Below are 22,954 nucleotides of genomic sequence, written 5' to 3' on the forward strand. Positions count from 1 at the left end.
TTAAAAGAAACTAACACACCACTGTAAGGCAGTTATACTCCAATAAAGACGTAAAAAAAAAAAAAAAGTCCCCAAACAGCCATCATTAAACACATTTCTCTCTTTATTCAAAACATTAACTGAGCCTCTAACTGTACACTGTACTTGACAAGATGTACAGTAATAAAAGCAAAAAATGGTACAGCCTTTTTCTTGCATAGTTTACAACTACTAATTGATAAAACAGTATATTTTGGTGGAAAAGTAAATTGATGTGAACTTTCTGGAGAGTGATTTGGCAAAACGTATCAAAACAAAAAATATTAAAAATATTCATGGGCTTCCCTGGTGGCGCAGTGGTTGAGAGTCCGCCTGCCGGTGCAGGGGACACGGGTTCGTGCCCCGGTCCGGAGGGTCCCACGTGCCGCGGAGCGGCTGGGCCTGTGAGCCGTGACCGCTGAGCCTGCGCGTCCGGAGCTGTGCTCCGCAACGGGAGAGGCCACAACAGTGAGAGGCCCGCGTACCGCACACACACACAAAAAAAAAAATATTCATAACCCTTTGCCTTCAGAAATGATTAGAGATTCGGCCAAGGCTTATGGACAAGAATTGTTTCTATAGCATAATTAATTTTTTGTACAAAAAGCTGAATTTATTATTTATGAAAACTGCTGAGTAACTTTAGTTTGTTTACAGTCTCTAGTATCACAGATTCAAAACATATTTTGAACATGTATTTTGCCTCTCAATCCAATTATATGATCTAAAAAGTGATCAGGCAACTTGTAAACAATTTATTACCATTTATAGAATACGTTTAAAAAAATCCTTGCCCAGCAGGATACTAGCTTTTTTTTTTTTTTAATTTTTATTTATTTTATTTTTGCGGTACGTGGGCCTCTCACTGTTGTGGCCTCTCCCGTTGCGGAGCACAGGATCCTGACACGCAGGCTCAGCGGCCTTGGCTCACGGGCCCAGCCGCTCCGCGGCATGTGGGATCTTCCCGGACCGGGGCTCGAACCCGCGTCCCCTGCATCGGCAGGCGGACTCTCAACCACTGCGCCACCAGGGAAGCCCCTGAGCTTTATTTTTAAAATTGCTGAATCTTTGCATAAATTTTTAAAAAGGCACACATATTTCATTGTATTCTGTGTTTTTAAAAATGCCATCACTTGTTTCCTTTAAAAATTTTTCATCCATTTAAAAATGTTTTGAAGTTCAACTGTTCAATTTAAGGTAGAATGTAGAAATTTCATAGTATTTAAATTAAACCTTACCCTTGTCTTGACTGAACCTAAGAACTCTGCTGGAGTCCTTGTTGGCCTCTTGGTCATGCTTTTCCTAAGACATGGAATCTCATCTTTACTGGTCATCACCTGCTATGTCTAAATGAGCCCATGGAGATTGTGTCCCATTCAGGTGTGCTGTGGCTGGACGTGACCCTGCAGACCTATATTGCCCACTGTTATTAACAGCAATGAGCTGGCAATCTGTAATCTGCCTTATACAACGTTCAAACAGAGACATCCCCCAGACGTGGTCCTCCATTTCCATGCTGGCCTCAAGTAGTCTGGTAGGCCACCAGTATGAACTGGTAAAAATTCCAGTGATACCTGTCCCTCCTCCCGACCCCCGAGCTATGTCTGCGGCACCTGTTAAGGTCGGTCGAAACATTTCTGATGAACTTTGGATTGAAGATGTACATATAACAGAGAATGTCAGCTAATACCCCTGGCTCAGCATTAATGTTATTGACTTGTATGGTCTCCCCATTCTTGGCTCTGATGACATCTCCTGGCTTGAAGGCTTAGGCTTGAGGTTATGTTCACCAAGAGGGCCAGACCTATTACATTAAGTGGCAAGCTGAGCTTGTGGCAGCCACAATGGCTGAACACACGGCAGCTCCTCCCATGTCAGCCCTCAGGAAGTTGACGTTTGCAGACACCTTGATAAGATTACCACCAGGGTCAAAGGACATCCCCTTCCCAAAAATACGAGTGGCACTTTACTTGCACTGAGGCTGCCCCTGTAGTGAATCTGCAAGAAGACCAGATGTTCATTACGTCATTTGGCCACACTTTAAAAAGATCCACTTTCTGGGTCTTCAGTCCAAGACTTAGGTGTGATCTAGACCTGAGCTTTTACTCTTAGAACTTTAAGATTCTTCTCCATTATTTCTGCAAATATGGTAGGTATCATCTCATAGGCTGGTGTCTCCATCAAATAGGAGGCCAAGTTCTGCCCAGAAGCAAATTGGACTCCTTTCTACCAGGCCTGTGATTCCCCACTTCCAGGTAGCTAAGCAAAGACAAGAGTTTTGTCTTTCTGCTTCAGCTCCGCACATTCGTATAGACCAAGATATGTCTCTCCCACTGCTGGGCAACCCCATGGATACTCCTCCACAGATGAGATCTTTCTGTCATGAAGCTGCCTGCACTCTGCTGGAGTAGCAACGCTGGATTTTTTTACCTTCATTCTGGTTTTCCTGGTCATTTGTTCTAGCTGCCTTTTTACCCAGGATAACAGGATGGTGGAGAAGTCAGGACGCAGGCCATAAAAGGTTCGTGCTTTGCCTGCCTTCGGAGGTGGTTCAGAATGATCAAATTTCTCTTGATATTTCAGAAATCAGTTTATCACGATTATCTCCTGTCCATGTAAACTGTGAAGAACTTCTTTTCCTTTGGCACAGATTCCTAAAACAAGGCCCTTTGTTATGGCTGTGGTAGGGAGATCCTAGTCCCAAAGATGCTTTATGCCCAGGCCCAGATAGGGACTCTGTTTATCATCTTAAAAACTGGAAACAGCCTCAGACTTCATACAGATAGCCATACAAATGAATATTATGCAGTCATTAAATATTATGTTTGCAAATCACATTAATGGCCAGGGAAACTGTTCCCCAAAATAAAACATTACGGGAAAAAAGCGAAATCAACACTATTCGTGATTGAATATCATATAGGCATCACAAATCATGTTTCAAAGTGACGGAAGACAACAGCGTAATTGTTAAAAGTCACAGACTCTGAGTGAGATCTGAGTTTGAATCCCATCTCTATCACTTACGAGCTTTGTGAACTTTTAAAATCTCTCTGTGATTCAGTTTGCTCATGTGACAAAGGTAGATAATGACAGTACTTATATTCGGGACTCTTGAAAAGATTCAGTGAGTTAATATGTACAAAGTGCTTACAAGAGTGATTCCACATTGTAAATACTCAATAAATATAAGCTATTCTTATTAAATGGTATAAGAAACTATTAATGACATAAATGCAGAAAGCAGGATTTAACATTATGTACAGTATGATTCTAGTTTTGTAAAACCGACTGCCTTCTCTTTTCATCACCGCCGCTCCCCCTCCCCCGCAGTTCTCCCCTGCATGTATGCAGAGAAAACTCCAGAAGGCAAGACACTTAAATGCTAACGCTGAAGGATATGATTCAGGAACTGTTTAGACGTTTTCATTTTAAAATTTCCAACAAGCACTATATATTTCTTTTAAAATTAGAGAGAAATGCTTATTTTTTTTTAAAGGACTCCCATTTCTTCTTGTTGGGCCACGGTACTCTGCCTCAGTGCTAGTGTGCTCTTTTTTTTTTTTTTTTCCACAGAGATCCAATTTAGGGACATAACTTTCAGGTTAGTAGATAAGATAAGAGAAGGATGAGTAGAGGAAAACATATCAAAAATACCAGAATGATGTCTAAAGGAGAATATATCAGAAAGGAAAAATTGGCGGGTGCCCACGTCATGGAGGAGAAATGTAATTTCCATATTTCCATGTAGAGAAATGGGTCAGCTAGTGATGACATTCATGATAAAAGTTAGCACAAGGCTAGGGATAAGGAAAATGAGTTTCTCCCCCATCTAGGTTGATTTGCTTAGGTTTTGTGTTCACAGCCTACCAAAGTCAAGATGTCCCATATATTACATAGGGACAAAAATTTGAATGATAAGGTTAAGTGACACAGATATGTCTGAAAACAAAGCCTACTTCTTTAGAAAATAAAATATATGATTTGAAGAAGGAATAATACACCGAAGTCACCTTTCTTTTAATTTGAATATATTTTTGTCTTTATAAATCAATCTACTGTAACAAAAATGTCCCTGGAGTGCTATCATATTTTCTGCCTGCCCAGCATCTTTTGAACACCCTTGAAATGTATGAGGAATTTCTTTCCTTATTGGCCCTACTTCCCTAGGTCAGAAGCCAGAAAACTTGTTCCCCCAGACTCCTAAGAAGCTTACAGGAGGAAATCCCAGCTTGCATTACCCAAGCCCTTTCTCAGAATTTTCAGTCCATTTCACTGTGACTTGTCAACCTGAATGTAGAAATGGAGTGGGACCCATGTAAAAAGTGAAAAAGAATGCAACGTTTGGTCAGATGCTAAACTGGATCCTGGGAGCCACACATATGAATGACTTTCTTTTTAAGCCAATTGCTATCAATCACAAAAAAACAAAACAAGTCTTCAAATCTCTCATGGACGTCTGAAAACATTATTAATGATGTTACATGTATCATAAAAAGCAGAGGAACAAGAAATAATCTGAATTTTAAAAAATACAGTTTAACTACATCCTGATTTCTGTAATCAGCTCTAGACTGCAAGTTACCACTTCATCACAGTAAATTTGCAAATGTATGGGGAAGCTTAAAAAGGCACCAACCACCTTATACAATCACCTCCGCACATTTAGAAAACAAGATTCATTGACCAAGTCTGCTTAAATTTTAAAACATGAACGCATTCAGTGATAATTTTATTTTGCAGAGCAGAAAGAAGCACAGGGGAGCTTCTAAATGTTGGCTCTCATTATACTTCCAATTATTTCAATTATTTCAGATCATGCATAAAGCAATTTCCCCTCTGACAAAATACTGGATAAAGATATCCAAAGGAATCCAAATAGCAGCCGTCTTTGTACATATGGTAAATTATCTTCTTGGGGGGAAAAAGCTGTAAGTTAGGTGATGCAATATGAATTTGATTTTCTTGTGGAAACACTATTATAACAAAGGCTTGAGTCACTAAATCTATTCCAACTTTAAATATGACTACAAACACTGTATTTAATCAACTCTTCTGTAATATTTCAAACATGATTCTAAAAAACCAATATGGCAACCAAAATAATAAGACCATGCCAAGTATGATTCCTGATTGAGTTCATGAGAAAAATCAGAGGTTAAAGACATAAATCTTTCTTTGGGTAAAGGTAAGATATCCATTTAGCCCACAAGCCAATGAACGCTTTCTTAACAACTTTCTTACTTCTTAGGCATGGCTTTTCAATAGCCATGTTTGTCCTGCATACCCTGGGCCCTAATTCTATCCAATGTAATAAACACTGACCTACTAGAATTGCCTGTTGCATAATGAAACTAAGATTTTTTGGGGGGAAAGCGTCACTTCAATGCTTTTAGAGAAAATGTCATTTTTGCTAAGCTTCTTTTATAATTCAAGGACTAGATGAGGGCTTTCTATAAATAAAAAACAGAAGATTTCTGATTTTCTTAAGATTCCAGTTCCTCAACGCCACCATCTATACTTTGAACCTTAATGTTAAGTCATGGATGTCTTTAAGATGAAGATAACCAACATTTACTTCTTCAGTATTTTCTATCCATCCTTCCAACCCTCAAAGTGTGCATTTATACCATCAACAAGCTTAAAAGCTTTGAAATAAATGATGCCCACACTCAAAAAACAATTAATTATTGTGTATATATCAAAACTTTCCACCTCAACCTGAAGTCTTACATGTTATCTTACATATTATAGTAATAAAGTAAACTATAATCAGTGTGATGACTTCTTTTTTATTTTATTTTCTTTGGAAGTACAGTTAATTCACAATATTGTGTTGGTTTCTGGTGCACAGCAAAGTGATTCAGCCTTACATACATATATGTATATATATATTTTCATATTCTTTTCCATTATAGTTTATTACATGATATTGAATATAGTTCCCTGTGCTATACAGTAGGACCTGTTGTTTATCTATTTTACATATATAATAGTTTGTATCTGCTAATCCCAAACTCCTAATTTATCCCTCCCTCTCCCCTTTCCCCTTTGGTAACCATAAGTTTGTGTTCTATGTCTGTGAGTCTGTTTCTGTTTTGTAAATAAGTTCATTTGTATCATATTTTAGATTCCACATATAAGTGATATCATATGATATTTGTCTTTCTCTGACTTACTTCACTTAGTGTGATAATCACTAGGTCCATCCATGTTGCTGCAAATGGCATTATTTCATTCTTTTTAATGGCTCAGTGATATTCCATTGTATATATGTACCACATATTCATTATCCATTCATCTGTCGATGGACATTTAGGTTGCTTCCATATCTTGTCTATTGTAAATAGTGCTGCTATGAACATTGGGGTGCATGTATATTTTCGAATTATGGTTTTGTCCAGATATATGACCTGGAGTGCGGTTGCTGGATCATACGGTGGTTCTACTTTTAGTTTTTTAAGGAATCTCCATACTGTTCTCCATAGTGGCTGCACCAATTTACATTCCCACCAACAGTGTATGAGGGTTTGCTTTTCTCCACACCCTCTCCAGCATTTGTTATTTGTAGACTACTTAATGATGGCCATTCTGACCAGTATGAGGTGATACCTCATAGTAGTTTTGGTTTGCATTTCTCTAATAATTAGCGATATTGAGCATCTTTTCATATGCTTATTGGCCGTCTATATGTCTTCTTTGGAGAAATGTCTATGTCGATCTTCTGCCCATTTTTTGATTGGGTTGTTTTTTTGTTATTGAGTTGTATGAGCTGTTTGTGTATTTTGCAAACTAAGCCCTTGTCAGTATGTGAGGACTTCTTAAATTGTATCCCTGCTACCTCCTGGCCCAAACCCTCAGATGCAGTCTGGCTTCCCTCTAACACCTCTCTTCCCTACATGGTACCAGGATGTTCCCTTTCTTAGAGCTCAAAAGATAAGCCTTAGTCTAGCCTCCCACTTTGCACAGAATACCTTTTTTTCATTTTTCGGTATGCCACTCATTATTTTCAAACTTTTTTATCTTCAAATAATTTTAGACTCAGAGAAAAGTTGCAAAAAAAAGTACAGAGTGTTCCCATATGCCCCTAACCAGCTTCCCTAATATTAACATCTTCCATAACCACAGGACAACTACCAAAACCAGGAAATTAATATGTGTACAATATTTACTAAGTAAACTACAGACCTTATTCAACTTCATCAGTTTTCATTTGTTGCATTTAGATCCCTAATCCATTCGCAGTTTATTCTTATGTGTGGTGTGAGAATATGCATCAAATTTACCTTTTTCCAAATAGCAACTCCATTGTTCATAACAGCGTTATTCATAATAGCCCAAAAATAGAAGCAACCAAAATATCCATTAACTGACGAGTGGGTGAATTAAAATGTGATATATCCACACAATGGAGTATTACTCAGCAATCAAAAGGAAGGAAGCACTGATACATGCTACAACATGAATGAAGCTTCAAAACATTATGTTAAGTGAAAGAGGCCTGTCACAAAGACCATGATGCCATCATTAAAAAAATTCTGCAATTTCAATATATATGTCCCTTTCAGGAGTTGTTTAATAAGAGAATTTATGAATATCCAGGTATAAGGGCCTTCCTCTTTTTTGTTTTTGTTAGAAAACTGTGACTTTTAGCATTCAAGAGTGTCCTTTTTCATATTTAATGCTCTGGGGCTTACATTCTATGTTGTCTGATATCAGCATCACTACCACTTCTTTTTCTTTCCATTTATACAGTACACTTTTGTCCGTCCTTCATTTTTAGAATATCTATTTTAGCTAGGTCTCTGATATAGAACATATATTTGGGTTTTATATTGTGAACTAAATTGTAAATCTTTTTCTTCTAATAGGTAAATTAAGCCTATTCACATTTATTGTTATACCTGATGTGTTTAGTCATAAATCTATCATAATATTTTATAACCATAAATTTAAAAAAATTTCCCTGTGTTTCTTTCCCCACAAGAAGTGTATACTGACATTTAGGAAAGTTTCTTATTTTTGTTCTAGTGTCTACCTTTGTAATTATTCTTTTTTAAAATTTTATTTATTTAATTAATTTATTTTTGGCTGCATTGGTCTTTGTTGCTGCGCACAGGCTTTCTCTAGTTGCGGCGAGTGGGGGCTACTCTTTGTTAGGGTATGCAGGCTACTCATTGCGGTGGCTTCTTTTGTTGTGGAGCACGGGCTCCAGGCACACGGGCTTCAGTAGTTGTGGCTTGCAGGCTCAGTAGGTGCAGCTTGCGGGCTCTAGAGCACAGGCTGAGTATTTGTGGCACACGGGCTTACTTGCTCTGCAGAATGTGGGATCTTCCTGGACCAGGGCTCAAACCCGTGTCCCCTGCATTGGCAGGCGGATTCTTAACCACTGCATCACCAGGGAAGCCCTGTAATTATTCTTTTTAAACATCCTTTATTTAACTAGTCACCATCTGGATTATCAGGTTTTGCTTTTGGTAGGAGTATTCTTTATCACCCACTTACTGCCTATACGAGTTTTTTCTGTTTTCATTTTTCCCTCTCCCTCTCCTCCCGCCTTTTAGTTACATTATTTCTACTTTGCACAGTATGTAACATTTGTGCATTAGTCTTCTACCATCATTCCTGTCACTGTTCTAGTCTAATACGTGCATCTTTATATTTTTAAAGGTCATGATCAGGGCCAGTCCTATGCTGAATTTTTCTCAGCCATTACCAGGGAATCCTCTAGAATAGGGGTCAACATACTTTTTCTATAAAAGACCAAATAGTAGAGACTTGAGGCTTTGTGGGCCATATGATCCCCAGTGTACTGCAACCCTGCCAATATAGCACAAAAGCAGCCACAGATAATATGTAAACAAATGTCCGTGGCTGTGTTCCAACAGAACTTTATTTACAAAAACAAGTGGCAGTCCATGGTTTGCTAACCTTTCTCTAGCACATTCTTCAAGAGGGGTTAAGTGCAGGATTAACTTTGTATGGTCAGAACTGTTTCAGCATTGCCTTAACATCTGAAGGACAGCTTGGTTGGATATAAAATGCTTTATTCACACTTTACTGAGGTGTTTCTTTGGTTTTTTAAATGCTGCTCCACTGTTCCTTTGATTTGTAGTGGTTTCGTTGTTGTTTTCTTTTCTTTTCTTTTCTTTTGGCTGCAACATGTAGGATCCTAGTTCCCTGACCAGAGATCAAACCCACGCCCCCCGCATTGGGAGTACCGAGTCTTAACCACTGGACCGCTGTGGAAGTCCCTGTAGTTTTTGGTGGTGGTGGTGGGTTTTTTTTTTTTGATGTGTAGATTTTTAAGTCTGATGCTAGTCTAATTCTTTTGCCTTTATAAGTTATTTGACCTTTGGGTCAAGGTTTTAGAAAATCTTTCTAAAATCTGTTTTAGTATGATGTGTACCAAAGTTGATCGCTCTAGGTTAACTTGCCCAGGTGCCCAGTGAACCCTCTCAATGTGTAGATTCAGGTCTTTTTCTACTTGTGGGAAGTTTCCACAGGTGTGTGGATTCAGGTTTTTCTATTTCTGGAAAAAAAATTTTAATTATAGTTTTATATATTAGCTCTTTACCATAAATTTTTTAAATTTTTATTTATTTATTTATTTTTGGCTGTGTTGGGTCTTTGTTTCTGTGTGAGGGCTTTCTCTAGTTGTGGCAAGCAGGGGCCACTCTTCATTGCAGTACGCGGGCCTCTCACTATCGTGGCCTCTCTTGTTGCGGAGCACAGGCTCCAGATGCGCAGGCTCAGTAGTTGTGGCTCACGGGCCTAGTTGCTCCACGGCATGTGGGATCTTCCCAGACCAGGGCTCGAACCCGTGTCCCCTGCATTGGCAGGCAGATTCTCAACCACTGCACCACCAGAGAAGCCCCCATAAAATTTTTTAATGACTCTGTCTGCCTCTTTCATTCCCAACACTTTCTCTTGGACCTGAAGGATGGCAGAATATACCACCCCAAAAGATACCACTTTGGCATAAAGATTATTTTGAGGTAAAGGCACTTGAAAAATAGCAAATGCAAGAAAAGACACTCTGACTTTCCTTCTTTTTCTTAAAAGCAGGAGATGAAATTCCCACGTGAAAGATGTCTTCACTGAACCAGAAGAAAAGTAACATTTTTATCATCAAGGAATGTTCTTATCATTGGGACTGAAAGAATTCTATACCGTCAGACCTTGTTAAAATAATTATCTTCCTTTAGCTTTTCTACATAGTTCAGTTACTTTTCCACAATTGTTTCTCTCTGCTCAACCTACCATCAAAACATGTAGGTTTGCCATTTCTTTCGGTCTTCATTCCTTATGACGGCTCTTGTGCCATGTAAAATTCATATAAATTTGTATGCTTTTCTCCTGATAATCTGTTTTATGCTACTTTAAACCTCAGGGACAGCCAAAAAACCCTAAGAGGGTAGAGGTAAAAATCTGCCTCCCTTCAGATACTTTTTAACTTCCTTCTTTATGTCATTTTTCATTTTCTTGGTTATTTTCCTATCTTTCTTCAAACTCCTTATTAAATTTTCATTAGAGTATTTTCATTTGGGCACTTTTTAATTAATTCTTCATTTCTGAAATAATTTTGTCTTTTTCTTCCATTTCTTTTCTGAGTTCAATTAAATCCTTTATTTATCCTGGGTTTTGTCCATTTTGCCTTTCTGACTTAGAGTGACTTTTCATATCCTCAAATGCTTGTTTGAGAATTCTTAATTCTATTTAGAGTGTGAACTTACAATTTTCTTTTGCATTATGGGGAGAATTTTCCTGAATTGATGTTTGTGATTTTTTCATTTTCTTTTTCTTTTTTTTAAAATAAATAAATAAATTTATTTTTGGCTGTGTTGGGTCTTTGTTGCTGTGCGTGGGCTTTCTCTAGTTGCGGCGAGCAGGGACTACTCTTCGTTGCTGTGCGCAGGCTTCTCATTGCAGTGGCTTCTCTTGTTGCAGAGCATGGGCTTTAGGTGCGCGGGCTTCAGTAGCTGTGGCACAGAGCACAGGCTCAGTAGTTGTGGCTCATGGGCTCTAGAGTACAGGCTCAGTAGTTGTGGTGCACGTGCTTAGTTGCTCCACAGCATGTGGGATCTTCCTGGACCAGGGCTCGAACCTGTGTCCCCTGCACTGACAGGTGGATTCTTAACCACTGCACCACCAGGGAAGTCCCCATTTTCTGATTTTCTGTAAAGCTTCTCTACTGAATTTACTTTCCTTTTGTTCATTTTTATGATACTGAAAGCTTTATAAATTCCCATTTTAACAGGTGCCCTTTTCTGTAAGCCTAGCAAAGTCCCAAAGCTTTAGTGCGGTTTTCTGTCAGAGTGTTTCGGTGGTAGGAAAGAGGTATCAATCCTCTGTGTGATTCTCTTTTATCTTAGAGAACCCTAAATTTCCCTTTTCTCCTTCATCCTCTAATTTCTAAAAAGTACTTATTTTATTTTTCCTTTTTTTCTCTTCCAGAAGTTATACTTCTGGAAGACTGCTCTATTAAGTGATGCCTACCTTTTAAAATCATGCTTGCCCCTTTAAATCCTGTATGTCTTTAAATGGTGTACCTGGTCCTGTATTGCATCTGGCCCTTTAAATCACATGCACTTTAAAAATCCCCTCCCTAATCTCCGTGCTCTGATCTGCTTGGACATTTTTCTAGCATTTTAAACTTTAGGCTGGATTTAATCTTTCTAGTGGCCATTCCAAATAGCTCTTAGGTACCTTTGCTAGTTTCTCCTGCCTTCTCTGCAGTTTTTTTTAAGTCTGCTTTTGCTCACCAAAAGCCTTGTGGCAGAGTGGAGATGGGGCAGAAGTATACGGAATTGAGTGCTGGAACCTGTTGATTTTTTTTTTCTATTTACTCACAGTCACTTTGCAGTTCTGGTACTCTCTGTCTCCAGAATAATGCTAAAGGTGTGGTTCTGTGTAGAATTTTCACAGTTGGGAAGTTGTTTAATGTTTTCACTTTGGGAGACTCATTACTACGTGGCTGCCGTTGTTTTCTGCGATGTAGAAACGTGCAGGGAGCATTTTTAACCTCGGGTGATCAGAGAATGGAGAAAGAGAGGGAGACAAGATAGGCAATTTAAAAAATGGCCAGTTAGGGGCTTCCCTGGTGGCGCAGTGGTTGAGAGTCTGCCTGCCGATGCAGGGGACACGGGTTTGTGCCCCGGTCCGGGAAGATCCCACGTGCCGTGGAGCGGCTGGGCCCGTGAGCCATGGCCGCTGAGCCTGCGCGTCCGGAGCCTGTGCTCCGCAACGGGAGAGGCCACAGCGGTGAGAGGCCTGTGTACCGCAAAAAAAAAAAAACAACAACAAAGAAATGGCCAGTTAAAAGAGAAAAGCAGGGCTCTAGCTGACTGTTGCCAAGACTGGGGCAGCAGGAGAAGAGGAAACCTTTAATTTTTGTATCCAGAGTCAAACTTAGGCTGGGGCCTCTCTGGCTGGTTCTTGACACCTGATAATGCACAGTTTTGAGGGTTTTTTTGTCAGGGAGGGAAGGACCTAAACAAAATGGTTTATAAAACTGATAAAAAGCATCATCTTCACAGTGAGACTCTCCAAGCCTTCTGCATGATGAGATAAAAGTAATCAACTGAAAGAAGAAATTTAAACTCTTAAAACACCCAGAGCAGGTTTAGTTTAAATGGATTTTTTTTTTTTTTTTTTGCGGTACGCGGGCCTCTCACCGCTGTGGCCTCTCCCGTTGCGGAGCACAGGCTCCGGACACACAGGCTCAGCGGCCATGGCTCACGGGCCCAGCCGCTCCACGGCACGTGGGATCTTCCCGGACCGGGGCACGAACCCGTGTCCCCTGCATCGGCAGGCGGACTCTCAACCACTGAGCCAGTAGGGAAGCCCTAAGTGGATTTTTTTAAAGCATCTAAATATCAGATAGCAAGCTGTGTTTTGGACACCATGACTGGGTTAAAAAAGAAACAAAGTTGAGAAAAAAATGAAAAATCCAGTGAATGGTTGTGCTAGTTCTACTGTCATTAAGCACAATTTCCTTTGCATTTCGCACAAGTCTAAAAGTAAAAACAACGCCACAATCCATTTGCCTAAAGAAACCACTCTGTAATTTGTGACCTGAACCGCTGACAACTTTTAGTAGAAAACTAAAAATGTGGGGATATTTCATTCCCTCACCATGCCACTCACCCACCCCAAGAAAAATTTGACTCCAAAGATGTAGAGTAGTGGTAAAATGTGATACTGATTACATTAATCATAAAAATGGCCACACCTTGCCTATATGACTTACAAAGTGCTTTCACATAGGAAGAGTAGTTGTTATTCTCCTTCTGTTGATATAAAAACCAAGGTTAAATCACAGAGAGCCAGAGACGACACTAAAAGTCCTTGCCTTGAATTCTTCAAATATATGGCAATGGCGGTCAAAATATAAAGTGAGAAACTTCCAAACCATAGCTACACTCAACGAGCTAAGCATCTCCTTGGACCAGAAGAACAAAGCGGGGAGTCAGAGCTGAAGCCAGGGATCTCATGGGGCTGAAGTCAAAGTCAGGCTCCAGGGCAGAGTAATAGCCACGAAAGGAGACCCAAAAAAGTCACTACTGACACCTGCTGGAGGTTACGACTCACACAGAGTCCACAGCTACAGCAATGGCGAGAGGCCAGGCTGCCTGCTGGTTCAGGGCGTAAGTCTGCAGGAAGCCCAAGAGCAGCACAGAACCCCCGCCCCCCATTCTGGACTCGGTTCTGGACGAGGCAGGTTGAAGTAGCTACAAAACTACCAGGGAGGTGGGGCAAGCCTGGGGAGCACTAAGGGGAGAAACTTACACAAGGTGAGAACTTAAACAACGTGAGCTTGCAAACCAACATTCTAAAACACACGAAGAAACGGAACCCTGAATTAGGCCACAAAATGCACAACTAGAATGTTAGGCGACTCCAGACAAAATTAAAAGAACAGAACAAATGAAAAGGACTTAAAAGCGGGTATATTTAATAGCCTCAGAAAGATTTTTTAAAACTTGATATCATCTAAAGAGAACAGATTGATAATTGCCAGAGGCAGGGAATGGGAGGGGCATGGGGGGGGGCAAAGTGGGTGAAGCGGTCACAAGGCACAAATTTCCAGTTATAAAATGTCCTGAGGGGCTTCCCTGGTGGCGCAGTGGTTGAGAGTCCACCTGCTGATGCAGGGGACACGGGTTCGTGCCCCGGTCCGGGAAGATCCCATGTGCCGCGGAGTGGCTGGGCCCGTGAGCCGTGGCCACTGAGCCTGCGTGTCCGGAGCCTGTGCTCCGCAGCAGGAGAGGCCACAACAGTGAGAGGCCCGCGTACCACAGAAAAAAAAAAAAAAAAAAAACAGAAGTTGAAACCGAAAGCAGAAGAAGCCTGAGGGAGGGGAGAGAAGAAGAGAGAGGCAGAGAAATCAAAGGCTGTGCAGAGAACATTCCAGGTTTCTCCTCTCGCTCTTCTCTGGCACACAGCCTACCTGACAGTGTTTTCCGCTCGCCTGCCTCCGTAGGAAAGAGTGAGCCGGGTCTCGCAGGCAGGAAGAGCCGAGGGCCGGACAGCACCCTAAGCCCATCATTCCTGACCTTTCTTTGTGGCTGGTAGGAAGATGCTGTGACAGAGACACAATTCTCTTGGAGAGCAAAACAAAAACAAAAACCCTACATTATGTGGCTTTATCTATGCTTTCCTTCAGTTAAACACTTTCAAGATGTTCAAAAGAAATAAGGACTTAGTCCCCTTAAGGAATAACGTTATATTATTCAGTCTGGGTGAATAGATTAGGAACAAACAGGGAACAGACAAAATGACTCTGTGTGCATCTACTTTCAAAGGAACTTTAGATTTTAACCCAATGCCCTCATTGCACAGACAAAGAAACTGGGACCCACAGAGGTTACCTGGCTAGCTGGGGGTCACAAAATCCAGGTGGTGGCAGATCTGAGACTAGAGCTTGAGTGTCCTACATCAGGGTGAGTGACTGTCCTAGGACACCAGCCTTGCTGTGAGAAGGAGAGGTTACAAGGGCTGCATGGCCCTGAGGGAGAGAGGATGCTAAGTTCATGCTGAATGGCACAAAGATGAGTTACAGAGAGAAATGACCTCCGGATTCTACCAAGCATCTGAGTGTGAAAGGGAGAAATCATGGTAGAAGAAAAAAAAAAAAGACAGCAAAAGAAAAAATACAAACCGCGGGCTTTCCTGGTGGCGCAGTGGTTGAGAGTCTGCCTGCTGATGCAGGGAGCGCGGGTACGTGCCCCGGTCCGGGAGGATCCCACATGCCTCGGGGCGGCTGGGCCCGTGAGCCGTGGCCGCTGAGCCTGAGCGTCCGGAGCCTGTGCTCCGCAACGGGAGAGGCCACAGCAGTGAGAGAGGCCCGCGTACCGCAAAAAAAACAAACAAACTGCATGACAACAATTCAGTTTACTTCATTTGTTAGGGACTGTGTAATGTGCAGATTAATAAGAAAAAGTGAAGAAAAGAGGAAAATAAGCTACTTGAGCTAATGACTAAGTATTCATCATAACTGAAAGATTTTCTTCCTTTACATTTCTCACTTCAGTGGGAATATATTCCATTTTCACTGAAGTCTTTCTTACCTTGGTTCTCAAAAACCTTTTTCAGAAACGCTTTGGGTGTTTTGTTTTTTGGGGGTATTTTTTGTTTTCCAAAAATTAATTTATTTTTTTAGGGGTGTTTGTTATAACGCAGATCCCTGGGCTCTCCTCCGGAGTTACTGAAGCAGAATCTCTGGGGCTCTCACTCAGAAATCTGAATTTTGAACAAGTTTCCTATGGACGCTGACATACAAGAGCCAGAGCCATCCATAATCCCAGCATTGCAGAATCAGCCAAACCCATCTGTCCTCCAGGCCTCCCCTCACCCACTTCAGAGTTACTGAGTCTAAGGCACAGAGACAGTGAGTGCCCTCCAACCACAGAGGCTCCCCAGGCCCTGCCCCAGGCCTGCTCTTGCCGCCAGGCTGTGAAGGACTGAACCTGTTTGATTTGAAGATTCTATACTTTCAGGCTTAAAGTGCAAATAAGTATTCCTTTGCTAATGAAAAACATACCAGATTTTTCTGTCATGAGCATGTATTTTCCCTTCACAGTCAGAGGGAAAAAGTTACCTTATTAAAAACAAGCAAACGAAACAAGAGACAGAATGACTGACTTTCTGGGCTACGCCTCGTTCCTACTTCTCTCAATAAGGCCGAAGCCAGGGCGCCCCAGCCCTACCAGGCTCCCCACCAAGTGGTAGCCCCTCAGAGTAAAGGCCGTGGAAGGCCTGGGAACTGTCCCGCTTTGCCTACAAGCCCAACTCCTTGGAAAGGATAGAAATTTCTGAGGAGCAGCGCATGTGGCGGGGAATCTGGGACAGGGGAGCAGCCCCCTGAAAGAAGCAGTGTAGCAGCGAGAAGACTTCTGGGCTCGCTGACCCTCTGGGAAACCTCCAGGCTCCTTCCAGGCCCCTCCGTGTATTCTCTAGAATGTGGCCAAACAGCAGAGTCCAATACGAGAAGAGACAGAGGATAGAGAATTCAGACTAGAGACCTGTATGAATCTAAGGATACCTGCTTATTTCCCCAAACCACAGAACGCCCCACGGGGCAGAAAGGAAGGTTAGGGCAACATCCTTTTCACACCCAAATTGTTGAGGCAGTTCTCAGAAATCTGTTTTAAGGAGAGAGACTGAAAATAGCCAGAGCAGTAATCACCACCTTCGAGACTGGATTCCCTAAATATAACGAGCGGCACTCAACCCCAGATTATCTCTGCCCACTGAGGACGAAGGCGTTACAGAAGGAAAGAAAGAAGGCCTTGGGACCTGAGGGCACCAGCGCTGCATGCTCTCGAATCTCTGGACGGTGCGTGCGGATCAGGACAATTTCTATCTAGCCAGCGCCTGCCCATCTTGATGCGGGTCTGCCCGCCTCCTAATTCCATCTGCAGCAACCCTTGGACATCTGGAGTGGCTCGCAGCCTCCCTCCCCTCTATTCCCACCTGATAACAGGACCCTGGTTTATAAAGCCCTCCTCTGACAGTCTCCAGGAAGGCTGACTGTCTTCATGCCAGTGACGAAACAGAGGAAAAGGCAGAATACAGCCAGTACTTGAGTCCCAGCATCTCCAACGGGGCCAACTTTATACCAAAATATATTTCTATGTGTGTGCGTATATGTGCATATATAGAACGAGAGACACTAACAAGAATTACTCTAAAATGTCAATCCTGGTGACTCCCAGTGATTTTCACTCCCTTTACATTTTTCTGTATTTCCCAATCTTTTATCATCAAGGTGATTATCTTTTTATAATCATTTAATAAAACGTCACCTTAAAAGATATTAAAGGCTATAATTTACCTAGACATGAGCATGGCATATGATAGACGACCGTTTATGTAGCGTAACATCTGAAAGCAGGCAGGAAAAAACTGGTGTGCAGACAGAATCCTCACTTTCCCTTTCTGTAGCCCCTTTGTTACTCCTCGTCTGCAAAGTTCCTGGGCCCCTGCCTACCCATTTCTTGGAGCGCTATATAGACTGCATATACCTATAAAAAAATCCTTAAGTTGGAACCACAACTTCAAACTTCCATACAATCAAAGCCTTTCACCTAAGATGCCAACTAATGGCCAAATGACTGAACCAAATTTTTATGTGTTGTTTTCTTCTCCTCTTTGGATACAGATATTAAAACAGGTAGTGAAAAAGTAGCTGGATGGGAGAAGTATCTGTAAAATTATTAATTTCTGAACAATTGAGAAGTTGAATACAGCTGACCCTTGAACAACGTGGAGGTTAATCTGTGTGTAACTCAGCTGGCCCTCTGCATCCACGGTTCCTTTCCATTGGCACATTCGACCAACCACAGACCACGCAGTACAGTGATATTCACCATCGAAAAATACCATGTATAAGTGGAATCGTGCAGTTCGAACCCATGTTGTTCAAGGGTCACCGTATATGGTTTTCATGTCATGGAAATGTTGGCACTGGATATCAGTGCGTTTCTTAAAGTTAAAATCAAACTGCACACAAATTGTGAAATTTTTTGTTCTAATTCTGTGAAGAATGCCATTGGTAGTTTGACAGGGGTTGCGCTGAATCTGTAGATTGCTTTGGGTAGTATTGTCACTTTCACAGTATTGATTCTTCCAATCCAAAAATATGGTATATTTCTCCATCTGTTTATATCATCTTTGATTTCTTTCATCAGTGTTTTATAGTTTTCTGAGTACAAGTCTTTTGCCTTCTTAGGTAGGTTTACTCCTAGGTATTTTATTCTTTTTGTTGCAATGGTAAATGGGAGTATTTCCTTAATTTCTCTTTCTGAATTTTCGTTGTCAGTGTATAGGAATGCCAGAGATTTCTGTGCATTAATTTTGTATCCTGCAACCTTACCAAATTCACTGATTAGTTCTAGTAGTTTTCTGGTGGCACCTTTAGGATTTTCTATGTATAGTATCATGTCATCGGCAATGACAGTTTTACTTCTTCTTTTCCAATTTGTATTCCTTTTATTGCTTTTTCTTCTCTGATTGCTGTGGCTAGGACTTCTAAAACTATGTTGAACAAGAGTGGCGAGAGTGGACATCCTTGTTTTGTTCCTGATCTTAGTGGAAATGCTTTCAGTTTTTCACCATTGAGAATGATGTTTGCTGTGGTTTTGTCGTATATGGCCTTATTATGTTGAGGTAGGTTCCCCCTATGCCCATTTTCTGGAGAGTTTTTATCATAAATGGGTGTTGAATTTTGTCAAAAGCTTTTTCTGCATCTATTGAGATGATCATATGGTTTTTCTCCTTCAATTTGTTAATATGGTGTGTCACACTGATCGATTTGTGTATATTGAAGAATCCTTGCATCCCTGGGATAAATCCCACTTGATCATGGTGTATGATCCTTTTAATGTGCTGTTGGATTCTGTTTGCTAGTATTTTGCACAAAAACATAAATATAGACCAACGGTACAGGATAGAAAGCCCAGAGATAAACTCATGCACATATGGTCACCTAATTTACAACAAAGGAGGCAAGAACATACAATGGAGAAAAGACAGCCTCTTCAATAAGTGGTGCTGGGAAAACTGGACAGCTACATGTAAAAGAATGAAATTAGAACACTCCTTAACACTATACACAAAAATAAACTCAAAATGGATTAAAGACTTAAATGTAAGATCAGACACCTTAAAACTCTTAGAGGAAAACACAGGAAAAACACTCTGACATAAACCACAGCAAGACCTTTTTTGATCCACCTCCTAGAGTAACAGAAATAAAAACAAAAATAAACAAATGGGACTTAATTAGACTTAAAAGCTTTTGCACAGCAAAGGAAACCATAAACAAGACAAAAAGACAGCCCTCAGAATGGGAGAAAATATTTGCAAGTGAAACAACAAAGGATTAATCTCCAAAATATACAAACAGCTCACGGAGCTCAATATCAAAAAGACAAACAATCCAGTTAAAAAATGGGTGGAAGACCTAACTAGACATTTCACCAGGGAAGACATACAGATGGCCAAGAGGCACATGAAAAGATGCTCAACATCACTAATTATTAGAGAAATGCAAATCAAAACTACAATTGGATATCACCTCACACCAGTCAGAATGGCCATCATCAAAAAATCTACAAACAATAAATGCTGGAGAGGGTGTGGAGAAAAGGGAACCCTCCTGCACTGTTGGTGGGAATGTAAATTGATACAGCCACTACGGAGGACAGTTTGGAGGTTCCTTAAAACACTAAAAATAGAACTACCATATGATCCAGCAATCCCACTACTGGGCAGATACCCTGAGAAAACCATAATTCAAAAAGAGACAGACATAGAAAATGGACTTGAGGATGTGGGGTGGGAGGGTGAAGCTGGGGCGGAGTGAGAGTAGCATCGACATGTAATGTATACACTACCGAATGTAAAATAGTTGGCTGGTGGGAAGCAGCCGCATAGCACAGGGTGATCAGCTTTGCGATGACCTAGAGGGGTGGGATAGGGAGAGTGGGAGGGAGATGCAAGAGGGAGGGGATATGGGGACATGTGTGTGCATATGGCTGACTCGCTCTGTTGTTCAACAGTACTGTGAAGCAATTATACTCCAGTAGAGATCTATTTAAAAAAAATCAAACTACACACAAGTAACATCACTGAGAATTCCCTGCTCTGGAAAAGTATATGCGACCCTTAGTCAAGGCGCTTCATCAGCTTCACCTTCCCCCGTGGAACAGTCTATGACTTCAAATCCATCAAGAGCTGAGGAAGCTTCCCTGACTAAGCCTGTCAGGTGGAAATAGATAAACTCTATGAAGCTCTTTTGTTTCTTCTCTGCTACATATGTTCACTGCACTATACAGCCACACAGCATACACATAAAACGATACTCTGATGAAGTTCAACGTATTTGCCAGGATCCATACCGCTCATATTGCCCCCTTAGCTGAAGGCTGTGATTCTCTAAAGGACGGTATTAATAGAAGAGATACTGTTGCTGCCATGTGGTAAAACTAAGATGTGCAAGACCCAGGGCAATGACAGGACCATTTGGTACTTTCTCTGATGTAACTGCCATGAGATGCAATACGTAATAGACTCAGAACCAGAAGACCCAGGTTTGAAACACAGCCTTGTGTTTTGGTAGTGACGTGATCTTGCCTACATTACTTACGTTCTACCCCTTTATTATTATTATTATTATTTTTTTAAAACGATCTTTTTTTTTGGCCACGCCGCACAGCATGCAGGATCTTAGTTCCCCAACCAGGGATTGAACCTGTGCCCCTGCATTGGAAGCATGGAGTCTTAACAACTGGACCACCACAGAATTCCATGCCCCTTTTAACATGAGGGTTGTTGTGAGGATTTTAAAAAGGATAATGTTTGTGGAAACATTTAAATTACTGTAGGATGTAGCAACTTACCTGGGTAAGAAAAAGAAGCCTCAGTTCTGGGGCTCTCTGGCCTGGAAAATCCCATCCACACAGTTTGGATGGCCGGGCGCAGTGGGCAGAGCTTGGAGTTAGAGGTAAGGTATGCGAATGAACAAAAGGGGCTTCCTGAACTCGGAGCTCAAGGCCTTAGAACATTCCTAATCTCTCAGTTAAGTGTAAGCTCCCAAGGCAGACTCCCCTTGGGAGTTCTCGGTGGGAGTCCAGCCATCGGTTAGGAGAGAGACGGAGTTGAGCCAGAATGCCCCATCTATTAATGGGAGCCCTTGCCACATGACTACCTAGCAACGCTGTGTTTAGACTGGATGAGGCGCGAGTGAAACGGAAGGGGCAGTAGGTGCAGACCGGGAAAGCAACGCTTAGCCAAGGGCCTGCTGCGCCTCCAGGCAGGGTCAGTATGTACCACAAGGGGCCGCAGGCACAGCTTGTTCCTGTTGTACCTTCGGACCAAGGTGGCCCAGACCAGGAGGAGAACCCCCTAGTCACTAAAGGGAGAGATGCTATCCTTCTGACAATCCACTAAGACTGCAGCACTACTTCTCTGGGAGATAAACAAGGCTGACACAAAGACTGAGAAGGTGAGCGCTCTGCCTCGGTCACCGTCATCCAAATCTTTCAAGATCGGACAGGACACTGTCTCCCCATCTGTGCTGAGAGCACTAATCCCATAAAACGCCCCGAGAAAAAGTCTTCCTGATATCAAATTTTAAAAGCATTTACAACATTCTTCAACTAGGAGGGTCACACTGCCCCTGTATACGCTTGAAAGGCCCTGAAAAGTCTTGCAGCTAAAAAGAAGAGATCTAACTTTGTTTAACCAAACTTCTTTTAATAGGCAACATTATCTGGTGATTAAGAATGGGGGTGGAGGTGCGGTCTAGAGCCAGGCTTTGAACCTTCTGTTCCTCCTCTCACTAGCTGTGTGAGCGTGGGCAAGCTAATCTCCCTGGCTCAGTTTCTGTACCTGTGGAATGGGAATAATATCGATAATATACCGTCCTCATGGTGTTTCTCATAAAAATGAAATGAACGAATAAGTACAAATCGTTGAGAACAGGGCCTGGAATACAGAAAGCGCTGAATAAATATTAGCTATTTTAATTTGCATTATTATTATCTGATGATTAAATATCTCGTGGCTTTTTATGAGTGACACCTATTTATATGCTAAGCAACTTGTGTCCCACGGAACGGGGAAAATCAGGTTGTAGCCCAAAAAGCCTAACGTAGGAATCAGAGTTTCAGTCTCCGATAACAACTTACCCTTCCTGCCTCTGCTCCTTATTTATAAAAGTAAGGTCATTAGACTAGTTGATCCTTCCAGCTACAAGAGTCTAAGAAAGAGGCATAGAACCATTAAACCCAGCGGCCCTGACCCAGTCCTGGATCCAACCTGGGTGCTCTAAGGTTCTACCTTCCAGAGACCTTGTTCAGACTTAAAGCTGCCATTGCAGGACTTCGGGTTAAAAAGCTGGATGCTGCTCACCAAGATGGCTATGGAAACTGCCTTCTGCCACCTCCCCCCAGAGCTCTGAAGCTCTCAAGAGGCGAATCAAACTGGCAGCAGTTACAGTGGCAGCAGCGCCACCTGCCCCCTCCAAAGGAGCCGTCGACACCCCCAGTCCCCTCTGCCTCAGTTTCTGGCACCAAAGCATCACTCCGCTTTCCCCTCCTGTGGTCTCCAGGGCTCAGAGGGAGCCTGGACCTGTCTACTGGTCATTCTGCTTATCCTGGATCTCGCCAGCTCCTTCCAAGGTCAACCCCTTCTTCGAGGCTTTCTCATTTGTACAGAGCTCCAGGCTGTCATTTCAGACCCCCATCTATGCTCAGTCTTATTGACATATCTCAAATCTGGACCTTACCCTTGGAGTCCACCCTGTCCCGGCAGGGAAAAAGCTGCTGCTTCTGCCCCTGAGGGTGTACTGCCCGTGCCTCTGCTTCTCCCTAGCTCAGTCCTTTGGAATTCTCTAGAATGTCAAATGGCCAGGCCAGTTTGCATTTTA

The 22,954-nt window shown here is 41.9% G+C and overlaps 1 protein-coding gene and 1 pseudogene across 1 annotated transcript in view; both read right to left on the minus strand.

Moving 5' to 3' along the window:
• LOC112407942 (cytosol aminopeptidase-like) overlaps positions 1-13,715 on the minus strand; it is a 37,752-nt pseudogene extending 24,037 nt beyond the window's left edge.
• The window catches only part of UBE3D (ubiquitin protein ligase E3D), a 154,801-nt gene that overhangs the window by 30,284 nt on the left and 101,563 nt on the right, over positions 1-22,954 (minus strand). The gene's annotated exons all lie outside the window — the stretch shown is intronic.

This window comes from Neophocaena asiaeorientalis, unplaced genomic scaffold (assembly GCF_003031525.2).
Source record: "Neophocaena asiaeorientalis asiaeorientalis breed wild unplaced genomic scaffold, Neophocaena_asiaeorientalis_V1.1 scaffold253, whole genome shotgun sequence".
NCBI lineage: Eukaryota > Metazoa > Chordata > Mammalia > Artiodactyla > Phocoenidae > Neophocaena > Neophocaena asiaeorientalis.